This window comes from Lissotriton helveticus, chromosome 4_1 (assembly GCF_964261635.1).
Source record: "Lissotriton helveticus chromosome 4_1, aLisHel1.1, whole genome shotgun sequence".
NCBI lineage: Eukaryota > Metazoa > Chordata > Amphibia > Caudata > Salamandridae > Lissotriton > Lissotriton helveticus.
The window spans coordinates 752651383-752663200 of record NC_136063.1 but is presented as its reverse complement, the minus strand read 5'-3'; the positions used below and the strand labels follow the sequence as shown (position 1 = coordinate 752663200).

The 11818-nt window shown below is 41.4% G+C and overlaps 1 long non-coding RNA gene across 1 annotated transcript; it reads left to right on the top strand.

Annotated features, from left to right (window-relative positions):
• Positions 1-2379: 2379 nt before the first annotated feature.
• On the top strand, positions 2380-4340 carry LOC144827321 (uncharacterized). The gene is made up of 5 exons (XR_013610136.1): positions 2380-2493; positions 2752-2857; positions 3095-3180; positions 3293-3403; positions 3933-4340. It is a non-coding gene; the product is annotated as an uncharacterized LOC144827321 (long non-coding RNA).
• Positions 4341-11818: the final 7478 nt, after the last annotated feature.

Genomic DNA, 11818 nt, shown 5'->3' with positions numbered 1-11818 from the left:
CAAAGAGTGGATGGGTGTGGCACCATTCTAGCGCTTGTTGTGGCAGGGGAGGAGTAGGAAGACTAGTCCACCCTGAACATATAGTGATTTTTGATTTTTGACTGCATTGTATTGTTGTGCCCTTTCTTCTATTTCTGTGGACTTTGGCACCTCTATCACTGATTTCATGAATTTTTCTTCAGAACAAAGGCTACCAATGATACATTCCCTAGCTAATAAAGGGAGAGGGTCATACAAGGGTTCCTCAGGTTCATATCCTAAACGGGATAAAGCATCTGCTTTTCCGTTCTTCCTGTCAACTTGAAACTGTATGTTGGAATTGAAAGCACTGAAATATTGTGTCCAACATAATTGCCTCATAGATAGGGCTCTAGCAGATTTTAGAAACAGCACATTTCTATGATCAGTCAATACTGTAACTCTATGTAGTGCTCCTAATAGTTATTGATGCCATTCTTCAAAAGCTTTCTTGATGGCAAGTAACTCTTGTCGCCGATGGCATAATTCTGTTCAACAGGTGTTAGTTTGTGTGAGTAATATACTACTGGGTGAAGATATCCAGTATGTGGATCTCTTTGAGATAGGATACCCCCTACCTCTATTTTTGAGGCATCTACTTCTATAATAAAGGGTCTAGAAGGATTAGGATGTTTCAGAATAGGAGCATGAGTGAAAGCCTCTTTCATTTTACAGAAAGCCTCCTCTGCTGCTGGGTTCCATTGAAACACAACTCCTTTTTTCAATAACCTGTTTATGAGAGACGCTAAGTTTGAAAATCTTCAATAAAGTGCCTGTAAAAGTTGGCGAACCCCAAGAAACTTTGTATTTCTTTTATATTTTTGGGAGATGACCAACGAGTTATAGCTTTCACTTTCTGAGGATCCATCCTAATCCATTGAGGGGATAGAATGAACCCCAAGAAACATAATTGAAAGGTGTGAAACTGACATGTATCCAGTTTACAGTACAAATGATTATCTCTCAGCCGTTCCAGAACTGCTCTAACATGTTTTTCATGATCCTTAACTGAAGAGGAGTAGATTAAGATATTATCGAGGTGTGCAATTATGTAAGAATCTAACATGTCCCTCAGCACATCATTAATAAAAAACTGAAAAGCAGATGGAGCATTGCACAGGACAAATGGCATCACTAGATATTCATAAATACCATATTTCCTGCAAAAGGCTGTCTTCCATTCACCCCCCTCCTTGATTCTCATCAAATGATAAGATCCACGTAGATCTAACTTGGTGAAGGTTTTAGCATTTTTTACTTGACTGAGTAGGGATGATATCAATTGTACAGGGTAGCGGTGTTTGATAGTCACCTCATTCAATGCCCGGTGACTTATACAACATCCAAGACCCCCTTCGCATTTTGGGATTAAAAAAAGAGTAGAGATGGCAGGAGAATGAAATGGCTTCATAAACCCGATTCATAGCATCTCATCTAGGTATTCACGTAAGTATGTATTCTCCATTTCAGTTAAGGCATATATTCTGCTACTCGGTATACGAGCACCAGCCATTAAATCTATTCTGCAATCATTAAATCTGTGAGGCGGAAGAATGGTGGCCTTTTCATGAGCAAACATGTCCCTCAGGTCGGAGTAACAGGTAGGTAAATCAGGAGTACGAGGATCTGTTATTGCAGCCACCATCTTTGAATCCTTTCCCTTCTCATTACAGATAGCAATGCAGACTTCACAACTAAAATATACCAGTGATTTTTTCCAGTTGATTAGTGGGTTATGCTGGCGAAACAATGGGGACCTAAGATGACTGGAAACTGAGGAGACTGAATAAGGGCAAAATATATGGTTTTCCTATGGGATTTCTGAATAAAAAGCATCATTTCTGCAGTAGCATGCGTTATGAGACCAGACTTGATAACAACGACATCTATAGTTTGAACCTCTTCCCAAGAATCTTTACAAACAAAAGGAATATTTTGACTTATTACAAAACTAAGGTCCATAAAATGTCCTGTGGCACCTGAATCCAGTATGATTTGAACATCAGAAGCCTGTTACCCCATCTCAACTCAGATGAAAGAAAAAAATGATGAGAGAATGGCACCTTTTGCTCTTTGCCAAAGGTGTTGTGAAAGGTTTGCAAAAGGTGTTGTGAGACAATTCATCCCGATCTGCCCAAAATCCTTGTCTCATTGCAAGTTATATCCCCCTGTTTGCTTGGCTTGCTGCTTTGCCAAGGGCAACGAACGGTGTTTGATTACCCTTGCTGTTACAGAACGGATCGGCATGCCTTGGCTGTCAGTGAGCAACGGTCCTCGGATCCGCTCCATATTTTGTAGCGAACCCGGAGATACCGAGTACGTATTCCCCAGGTGCTCCCATTTAGGACAGAGGGGCGGGTTGTTTGGCCCTTTAAAACGGCGAAGATTCTTGACGTCGGCGTCCGTTGAAACTCACTGGCCACGTTTGAGGGCTTGGTATGAGAGGAGAGTGTAATCCGCACTATCTGACTTCAGGTGAGAGGGACTCTGTGGCATGAGACTTTGATCGTTTATTTTCCGCCACCCTTTGTAACTGTCCTCGTAAAAAACTCTAATCTTAAAACCTCCTCTATATAGAGTTAGGACGATTATCTCTACTAGACGCTATTATTTGTAATCTAGGGTGGAGTCGACCTTAGAGCTACAAATATACGAATTGTTCTAACATTCATGGTGTATTTGTTTTGAGGAAATCCTTCTTTCCTGCACTTTATCGTGTGGATTGTTTTTTAGATCTTCCCCAGAACGCTGAGGATCTGCACCCACTCGCGGAAATCCCAGCTGACCTCTCCAACCGAGCACCTGGAATCTTTCGAACACACCGTGTTTTGTATAAACGGTATGTGGACGTTGTTTTTATCTATTGTAGCCTCCTCAATCCTAGGCTTTACGGCGAACTGCACCTTTTGAGTTGAGCCGTCCTTGACAGACTCGATACGTAAAAAGAGAACTAATTAGACTTCTACATGGCCCATGAAGCAAAGCTTTGTTAGTACTGCCTGTCTGAACGGAAGCAGCACCCATCGAGTCTATGACGATTGTCTCTGATACGATGTGATGTCTTTGTTTTATCCAGGTTGAAACGTTTTTTCCGCCTGACACAAGAAGTCGCTGCATTCTCGGCACGAATAAGACATCTATCCTAAAAGACCAGTTTATCGGGTAAGTTCGGGAAAGGGCAACTATAGTGGGTTGCACTACTGAATAGCAGTGCTATTCTCTGACTTGAGCTCACGTTCTTTATACAAATCTATATATTGTTTTTGTGTATTAGAAACCTATACGAACTGGATGGGTGTTTGCTACTGCTCCAATACGTTCGGCCACCTGGCGGCGTCCACTGAGAACTCTGCCAGTGAGACTGACCCATAGACCCGGGACTTAGGTAAATTCCCTGAGCAAAGTATTTTAAAAGATGAAGTATAGCTGAGAGAATGTGGGTTGACCTGTATATAGATGAAATACTTCATCCCTCGAGGGAGGGGAGGAATGTTCTTCAATGGGGTTTGCCGCTGTAAGATGACCGTCTAAATATGAGTGGAGAGAATGGTGGTTAACTGACTCCTTGGGTAGAATGTTATGTACTCTGCTGATCAAGGGATTCTTGTGTGTGCCTTTTTGTGCTTTTTTACCGTGAGTATATTTTGTAAATCTCTTAACTGCAACAGTTGAGCTCACCACTTGCGAGACTGTGACTAAAGAGAAGTTGTCACTGATAAAGAGCTGAATAGAATGTATAAGCTATACATGTCCCTCTTCATGATGATATCTGCATAACATGGGACAGTCTTTTGAATTCTAGGAAAATAACAATGTTAGGATGTTGTACTGCTTATGTAGTAATTGAAGCTAGAATGCAATAGAAAATTCTGTGTAGTATGAGATTCTAAAAACTGTGTTTTTGTTTATAACAGATTGGCCACGGGTGTGTTTCAATTGTGCTGTGTTTTCCCCACTCCCTCGGCGTGAGAGCCCCAATGAAGGTGCGGCCATAGATCGGGCCGAGCACCGAAACGCGCGTTGGCGTTACTCTTGGGGGTCCTGCCATATCGATCTGGACTCTTTGGCATTTTGCTGAGAAGTCTCCGCAGGATCCGACTCATGTGTCACTCTGGGGATTATGTTGAGGAATGTATAAATAGTGCCTGATGGTGAAGCGAATGCTTGTGTGTGATTGGATGAGGATATGAGGTTGTATGATGAGAGGTTGAAGTTGGGTTTTATGTAAAATGTATTTATTGATTTGTGTACTACTTAAATGAATTGATGAACTCATGGATTACTTTATCAGTCATCTGAATCAATGATATGTGTGTGAAGAAACTACAAAAAAGAAAATAAAGATTTTGTATATTTATTATTTGGAGTCTTATCTATCCTGTGGCCTGCCCGTTGCTGGTTGGTGAGCTCAATGTTGCGTATTTAAATCCGTGGACTCCTTGTGGGCCATCTTATCATATGGTTAGGGTGGACTTGTTCTAGTGTAATAGTGTAAATTTCCCCTGCTGTCTGCCCTATATCGTTTTCAGGGGGCCCCTTTTCGCATTGGTCCAAAATCCTTGTCTCACCTGATTTCGGGTTTATGAGTTTTCCGGAACATTTCTCTTTTTTTTACTTCACGGAGTATTCTCTAAGAAAATGCCCCTGTTTGCCGCAGTGCATACATGTTTTTTTATCTCACCATCTCTGTCTTTCTTCTTCAGTAAGGGGACCCTGTAGGCTTCCTGTCTGCATAGGTTCTGGCTCCTCTTTAGATTTCTCAATTTCTGTTTTTCTTTCCATGTATACAATCGTTTGTGCCTCAGCCCACCCCTTCTAACTTTTTCTTTCATTTAGAAGATGGTCTAATTTCATTACTAGATCTATGAGAGTATTGCGTGACTCTGGAGAATCAACAACTAGATCTAATAAATCTTTCAATTCATCTTTGAGACCTCTAAAAAATAATGCACTGCGCTTTTCGTCTGGCCATCCCACTTCTGCCACCAGTCTATTGAAGGTAGCGATGTAAGTCATCAGATCCTTTGTTCCTTGTTTTAAATTTAAAAATTCAGTATCTACAGACTACATAAAAGAGTGCCTATAAAACAAGTTTCTTAATTCTTTTTTAAAAGCTGAATAATTATACAGAAAAGGATTATTAGTGAAATGGACCAACTAGCTGCCTTACTACCCAAATAAGAAAGCATGAATGCAACTTTGGCTTGTTCATTAGGAAAACAGGAGGCTTTGCACATAAAATGAAGTTGACATTGGCTAATAAAGGAAGAAGAGGATTGAAACAGGTATTGACTCCCTGCACCCTTCGCCCTTTGCCATATTTCCTACCCTAGAATCCAGTGTCATGCCCTGTTGTAAAGAATCCACTCGCAAGGACACAGCTTAGGTTTCCTTTTGAAGATTGCCAATCATGTGTGCTAAATCAGCAAGTGGCAAATGTAATGGGGAATTTATACTCCCTTGCTGCAGCTTGTTACAAGCTGCGGCAAACACCCGCTTGCCGCAGCTCCTGTTGACATTGGCAAGCATGACAGAAACGTGGCATTAATTATGAGCCAGAAATCCCTACTATTTTTTAGCGTAGCTGCTTTTGTTAATTTATCCCATGCTTCTTCTTTTAGGGTCCTTAAGGCCAGATGTACGACACTTTCATTTAGCGCCTAGCGAGTCGCAAATTACAAGTTGCTGAATGAAATGTACACCAGTGTGTTTACACTGTTTTGAGATTCCCAATGGGGTCGCAAATTGTGAGGCTCATTAATATTAATGAGCCTCTCGCAAATTGTGAGCCCATTGTGAATGCCAGCCCTCCCAGGGATGGTGGCCTGCTGGGCTCAGCAGACCACCATGTCTGGGACTGCTTTTTAATAAAGCAGCTTTTTTTTAAAAAATGCAGCCTGTTTTCCGTAAAGGAGATCAGGATGCATTTTTTTTTTTTTAAATGAAACATTTTTGTTTCATTTTTAAGAGCAGGCAGTGGTGCCTGGGACCACTGCCTGCCCTTAAAAAATTATTTTGCATCCATTTGCAAAGGGGAAGGGGTCCCCTGGGGACCCCTTCCCCTTTGCAAATGCATTACCACTTTCTTGAAGTAGATGGTAATTGCGAGTGTTTTGCAACCGCAATTACGGTCGCAAAATATTATTACATTGTTTTGAAACATGCTATTTGGAAGAGAACGCCCCTTCCAAATAGCGAGTCTCAAAACCTATTTAGCGAGTCTCAAAAAAAGTTTGACTCGCTAAAAAGGCTATGTACATGACCCAATATGTTTTTGCATGCGCAAACGGGTTTGCAAACCCGTTTGCGGATGCAAAAAAGGGTTATATATCTGGCCCTTAGTCTATTATCTCTCTCAGCTTTGTAAATAAAGCATAACATTTTTACCAGCAGGATATCTCTTGGTTTTGTCTTAATGGCAGTGCGAAGATTGTTAAGTTCTTTAGTGCAATGTTCATTGAACTAGCATGATGGTCCCCTAGCCTTTCTGTTACAGGGCTATCAAAGATTTAGATTCATTTCAGCTGAGATAAGTTCAAAGGCTACAGGGAGTTCATCAGGCTGTGCAAGTTGGTCAAGGCAGATAGATATTTCCTGGGTCATGGTAGAGGCAATGTTTTAGGTGAATTTCTTTGTGTCTAACTTTTCCCATTTCAAGATAATACCATTTTTTCCTTGAAATTATTGTCTTGAAGACTCTTTTACCTGAAAAGGTATTCTTCAAGCCCCAGAGCATTTGGCAGGTGATTGCCGCATGATCGCTAAATGGATGGATTACAGTCTCAATAGAGTAGACCTGGGATCCTATAGCTTCGGAGGCAAAGATAAAATTGATCGTTGACTTGTGGGTTAGAGCAAAGAATGTATAATCTAGTTGGAATGTCTTGCAATCTACTAGGTTTGTTATCTCCAGGTTAAAGATCACTAATTGCCTATTTAGTGCTGAGACATGGGCGTTATGGGCAAAATGCTGGAAAGGCTCCCCTGTGTCATCTATCAAGCCACAGGCGGCAGACACTTTTCTATTACAGCTATAGGAATTAAAATCACCCATCCATAAGATATCTAAGAGAATGTGGTGATTTCTCGATAGGGAATCTATATTTCTCTCAATTGATTCTTCCACCACAGCCATATCGCCTGAAAAGTTGTTATTATACATGTTAATTAGTAGCCAGTCCCTTCCTTCCTGACCATCACATAAAAGGATATAGTAGCATGGCGATGTATTAATGAACTTCTTTACCTTGACCCCTACTGTGCTAGCTATTAGAGTAACTAGCCCCCCAATTGCGTGCCATGCTCTATACGGGACAGCATTCGTATGGAAGGTACTATAGCCATCTATGCTGATTGTACTAATTTCCCATGTTTCCTGTAGGCACAGGAAGTTGTAGTTTAAAACCAGACGTAGCCATTCCTCATCCTGTTTTTTCTGCCTGTATCCTGCTATATTCCAGGAAATTAATTTTAAATTATAGAACTCTGGGCCCAAGGTGATACTTGTATTGTGACTGGGAGGTACAGTATTAGCTGCCTGCAGGCCTATTAAGATAGAAAGTCAACCATAGGGATCAAGCTCAGTTAGTGGTTCGTATCTATTATTTAGTGGAATCACTGGTCAATCATACTCAAACTGGTTTACATTAAAGGGGGCCCTATCTTGACGGATATGCATGTGTTGAGGTGGTTTTTAGAAGTAGCCAAGTGGCAGATCAAAAATCTGAGAACCGGACAAAGGCACACTAGGCAATATATTTAATAATTGTTTAACCAACCTGCCTTATTAAAATTAATAATCACACAGTCCCTCCCAATAGATGTTATACCTTGGTCCACCCCGTTCACCCGTCTGGCCATTATGATGTGGTTATAAAGCATAAGGTCCCCTGTGTTAAATTTGGATAGCCAATGCAGGGCCTTGTCCATCAGTTGTGCTGTCGACTCCTGCTGGTGCAGTTTTAATTCAGAGGTGTTGGCTAAGATAATGACATAGGGGCATGCTGCCAGGGGTAAATCCACCCACCCACCTCGCAATATGTTCTTTGATCTTTCAATAGCCATAGAATCATTTGTCGGTGTATCCGAAATATTGCCTCTGTTGTTTCTATTTCTTTCATCACAGTTAGTTCCAGCCCTTTCTTCTCCTTTTTTGTTCCCCCTTTCAGTCATGGTCAGTCGCTCTGTACAATGGTACATATCACCCTAAAGGTTGCCATTGGTGGTAGAGTTGCTTATTTGGGAGTTAGACTGAGAGTCTATCTGGCAACATCAGTATAGGCATTCTGTCCGCTATCCCCCACTGTTGATAATCTTGGGTGGCAAGATGGGCTGGCTTTCCCTCAAGTGTCATTGTAGGCACTTATTGGCCCTGGCTCTGACCAACTGAAATAACAAGCTTAAGGCCTTCTTCTATCTTTGTTAGCCTGTCCTTGATTGTCTGTACACATCTTTCTTGTGGTGACTTTTAATGATCATTTCATGGTCAATTTTTATACCAATGTTTTTTGCTGATTGACTGGGGCACAGAGCAATTCCCAATTCTGTGGGCAACCATTCAAGGAACCAGACCGGTTGAAATTTTCCAAACAGCAGAATCTCTGTCTTCTCATTATTCAACTGGCGACTGTTTCTAGACATCCAGGCAGCAATATCTCTCATACTATTTTGGAAGCGGTTCCAGGAAACATCAATATCGTGTCAAATAGAAATGATCAGCTGCGTACAATCAGCATACAAAATGACTTCAAAGCCATAGGTTTTCAAAATCTGCACCAAGGGAGCAATGTAGATAGAATGTTGTGCTCAATGAAGAGCCTTGAGTTACACTCTTGGTGAGAGGGACTTGCTGAGATTTATAAGGGTCCAGTTTGGCAAAATGGATGCAGTTTTCCCAGAAATCTGCAAACCACGGATGGTACCACTGACTCTGATATCCCACAGCCTGCAAATCACAACTGCATGAGAAACCATATCAAAAGCCACCAAGACATCTAGTAACACAGTCATGGCAGGGGCACTAACATCCAAAGAGGGAAAGATGGAATCAGTGACTCCCACTAGGGCAGTCTTTCTGCTATGAGCTGCCCCGAACCCTGATTGGGAATTAAAATTTGATTATGTAAAGTGCAGGAATTACCCCCGGAGGGGTATCTCCACACTAAAGGAGCAGAATATGCAGAGCCAGGGCAGTCAGTTACTGAACAGTTCCATCATTAGAAGTTTCCTAAAGTGGAGGAGATTAGTGCACTTCCGTAGTTGAACGGGCAGTGAGTTCCAGTACACTGGAGCAAGATATGCAAAGGCTTTGCCCTTCCGCCCAAAGATTTCTGTTGCAGGGGATAACAATAAGAGCTGTTTCCCGTGAATGAAGGGATTTTACGCAAAGTTAGCTTGGGCCTCTGCCATGTAATGCTTTGTGGACTATATTTCAGATTTTAAACTTGATTCTCCGACAGATAGGAAGTCAATGAAGCTGCTGCAACAGTGGCTGGAAAGATGTTCTGGGGGGGTATGTTAAGAGCCAGGCAGGCTGCTATATTCTGAACCACCTGGAGTCTATTCAGCAGGGATTCATTAGCGGATATAAGAAAGGCGTTGTAATAATCAAGGTGGCTGATTACTAAGGCTTGAATCAGGGTCCTGTGGACTGATAAGGGAAGGAGATGGCACACTGTATGGGAAGTATAAGGGCCTATGATCATCTAAAAACATCATGAGCTGTTTGTTTACATAACTTTCAAGTATTTTCCCTACCAAAGGCAGAGACAGACAGTACAATAGTTACTTACGTTTTTAGGGTCCACATTAGGTTTTTCAGAATGGGGACAGCTCAAGCAGTCTTTTAAGCAATAGAAACTTTAGAACAACCAATAAACAAATTAAATAAAGACAAAACCGCAGGGGCTGACATGGCAAATATAGTTATCACATTCCTGAAGGGACTGATGTCCATTGGGCACCCAATTTAACTTTAGTCGAAGATGTTGCCACTTGAACTAGAGTAAGAGATTGATACCTATCCCAAAGTGGGGAGAGTTATTATGAGGCAAACTTGAATGGATGGAGTTGGCCTGTTCCTGATTAGTTGGAAATTTCCTATAAATTTCCTCATTTGTTTCCTCTAAAAAACTGCAACAGAATTCCAGTGCTGTTGAAAGGCAGGCATGTCTGAGACTCAAGCATGGGGGTGAATAAAGTCATTAAGCACTTTATAAAGATCTCTAGAGGAATTACCCATGTTTGTTATTTGGTAATAGATAAAGCTAAGCGTGGTCTTTCTGATAACCATGTGGTATTAAATGAGAGCGGATTTAAAGGCTACTTTATCATTTAGAGCCTTTGAGCCCCGTCAGCGTCTCTCCAGTTTTTCACACCGTGCCTTCAGCATGCGTAAGTCACTGGTGATCCGGGGGCATTGGGTCTAGAAGAGCTGAAATGGAGGCTATGGCCATTATGGGGAGAAAGTTCAAGCAGCATGGTTGCAATGATATCTAGAGAAGGGCAGTGTCCCAGCAACTTACTCATTATGCAATTTGTTGGACAATTTATGTTGTCTAGAGAGACTGCTAAGTCATTTATACTTCTGAGCATATTTCCAAAACTGTTGTATTCCCTTTCCTCCATGAGAATATTTCCCCTGGTTTGTGTTCCTTCCTACATTGTAGCCCTCTCCTGCACCATCCTACCCATAGCTAACCTGTCCATCAATTGTTGGATGTTCCCACTGACTAGAACAACTCTTACCTGTGTCAGCTTCTTGTCATTCACTAGAGGACTGGGTCGTAACTTCTCATTTCTTGCTGCTGGGGATGCAGCATTTAATTCTTGGTTGGGTCTTTCACAAGAGAATTTCAGCTGAAAATTACGGTAGGGAAGAACTACAAAGAACATAAATATTGTTCTGTAGGGGCTTTTTACTGATTATGTTCTTCTGTCATTGCAGTTTATTTGGTGTCATATCTAACTATTTTCCCATACATTGGGGTGACTTATCACTGTCTAATCTAATATGTGTGGGGGAGTAGTGGTCCTGAAAGGGTGTAGACCAGAGCCTCTTCAGATACATTTCAGAGGTTATAGCTGGTCTCCAACACCAGGGCAAAACACAGGTCTTTAAGCCTTCCAATCCTTCTCACAGCCAAGTGACAAGTTCAGCTCAAAGGGATTCATATGGGGTTTCTAATTCCTATTTCACTCAGTGCTCACAGGTGACACCATAAATCAGCCCCTTAACATCCTTTGTCTACCAATAAGCTAATGCTTACTCATAAACCTTTGGAAACTGCAGGCCTATCTGCAGCTTACATTGTAGGGTTACATCCCCTAAAAAGTAGTCACCACCTAGCTTACGTTTTGCTTGGAACATGATTACTTCCACCACAATTTCAGACATACATATACTCTGGATCAGATTAGAAAGTATCACCGTGAACAGCAAAGAACATGTGGAGTAAAGTGAATATAGAACTCAAATTCTACTTCACTATCTTCCTCTCACTTACAATAACTCACTCTAACTTTAGCTAAACTAGAAATAGATGTTTTTAGAACTGATTTACAGTGGTACAAGTGCTTTCTTTCCAATAACACACACCATTTCAAATGTTGCTCCTTGACAGTTACCAATATAAGAAACAGATGTTCATCTGTTAAATTGAATACCAATCTGTTTCTGCTTGCAGGGTTCCTAGACAGATGTAAAGAAGGTAATTACAAACACCAAGATGGTAAGGAGATGCAGTCTATAGAAGAACAGGGTTCTGGATATCTACTGTTAGAGGCTGAAAACCTGGCCAAA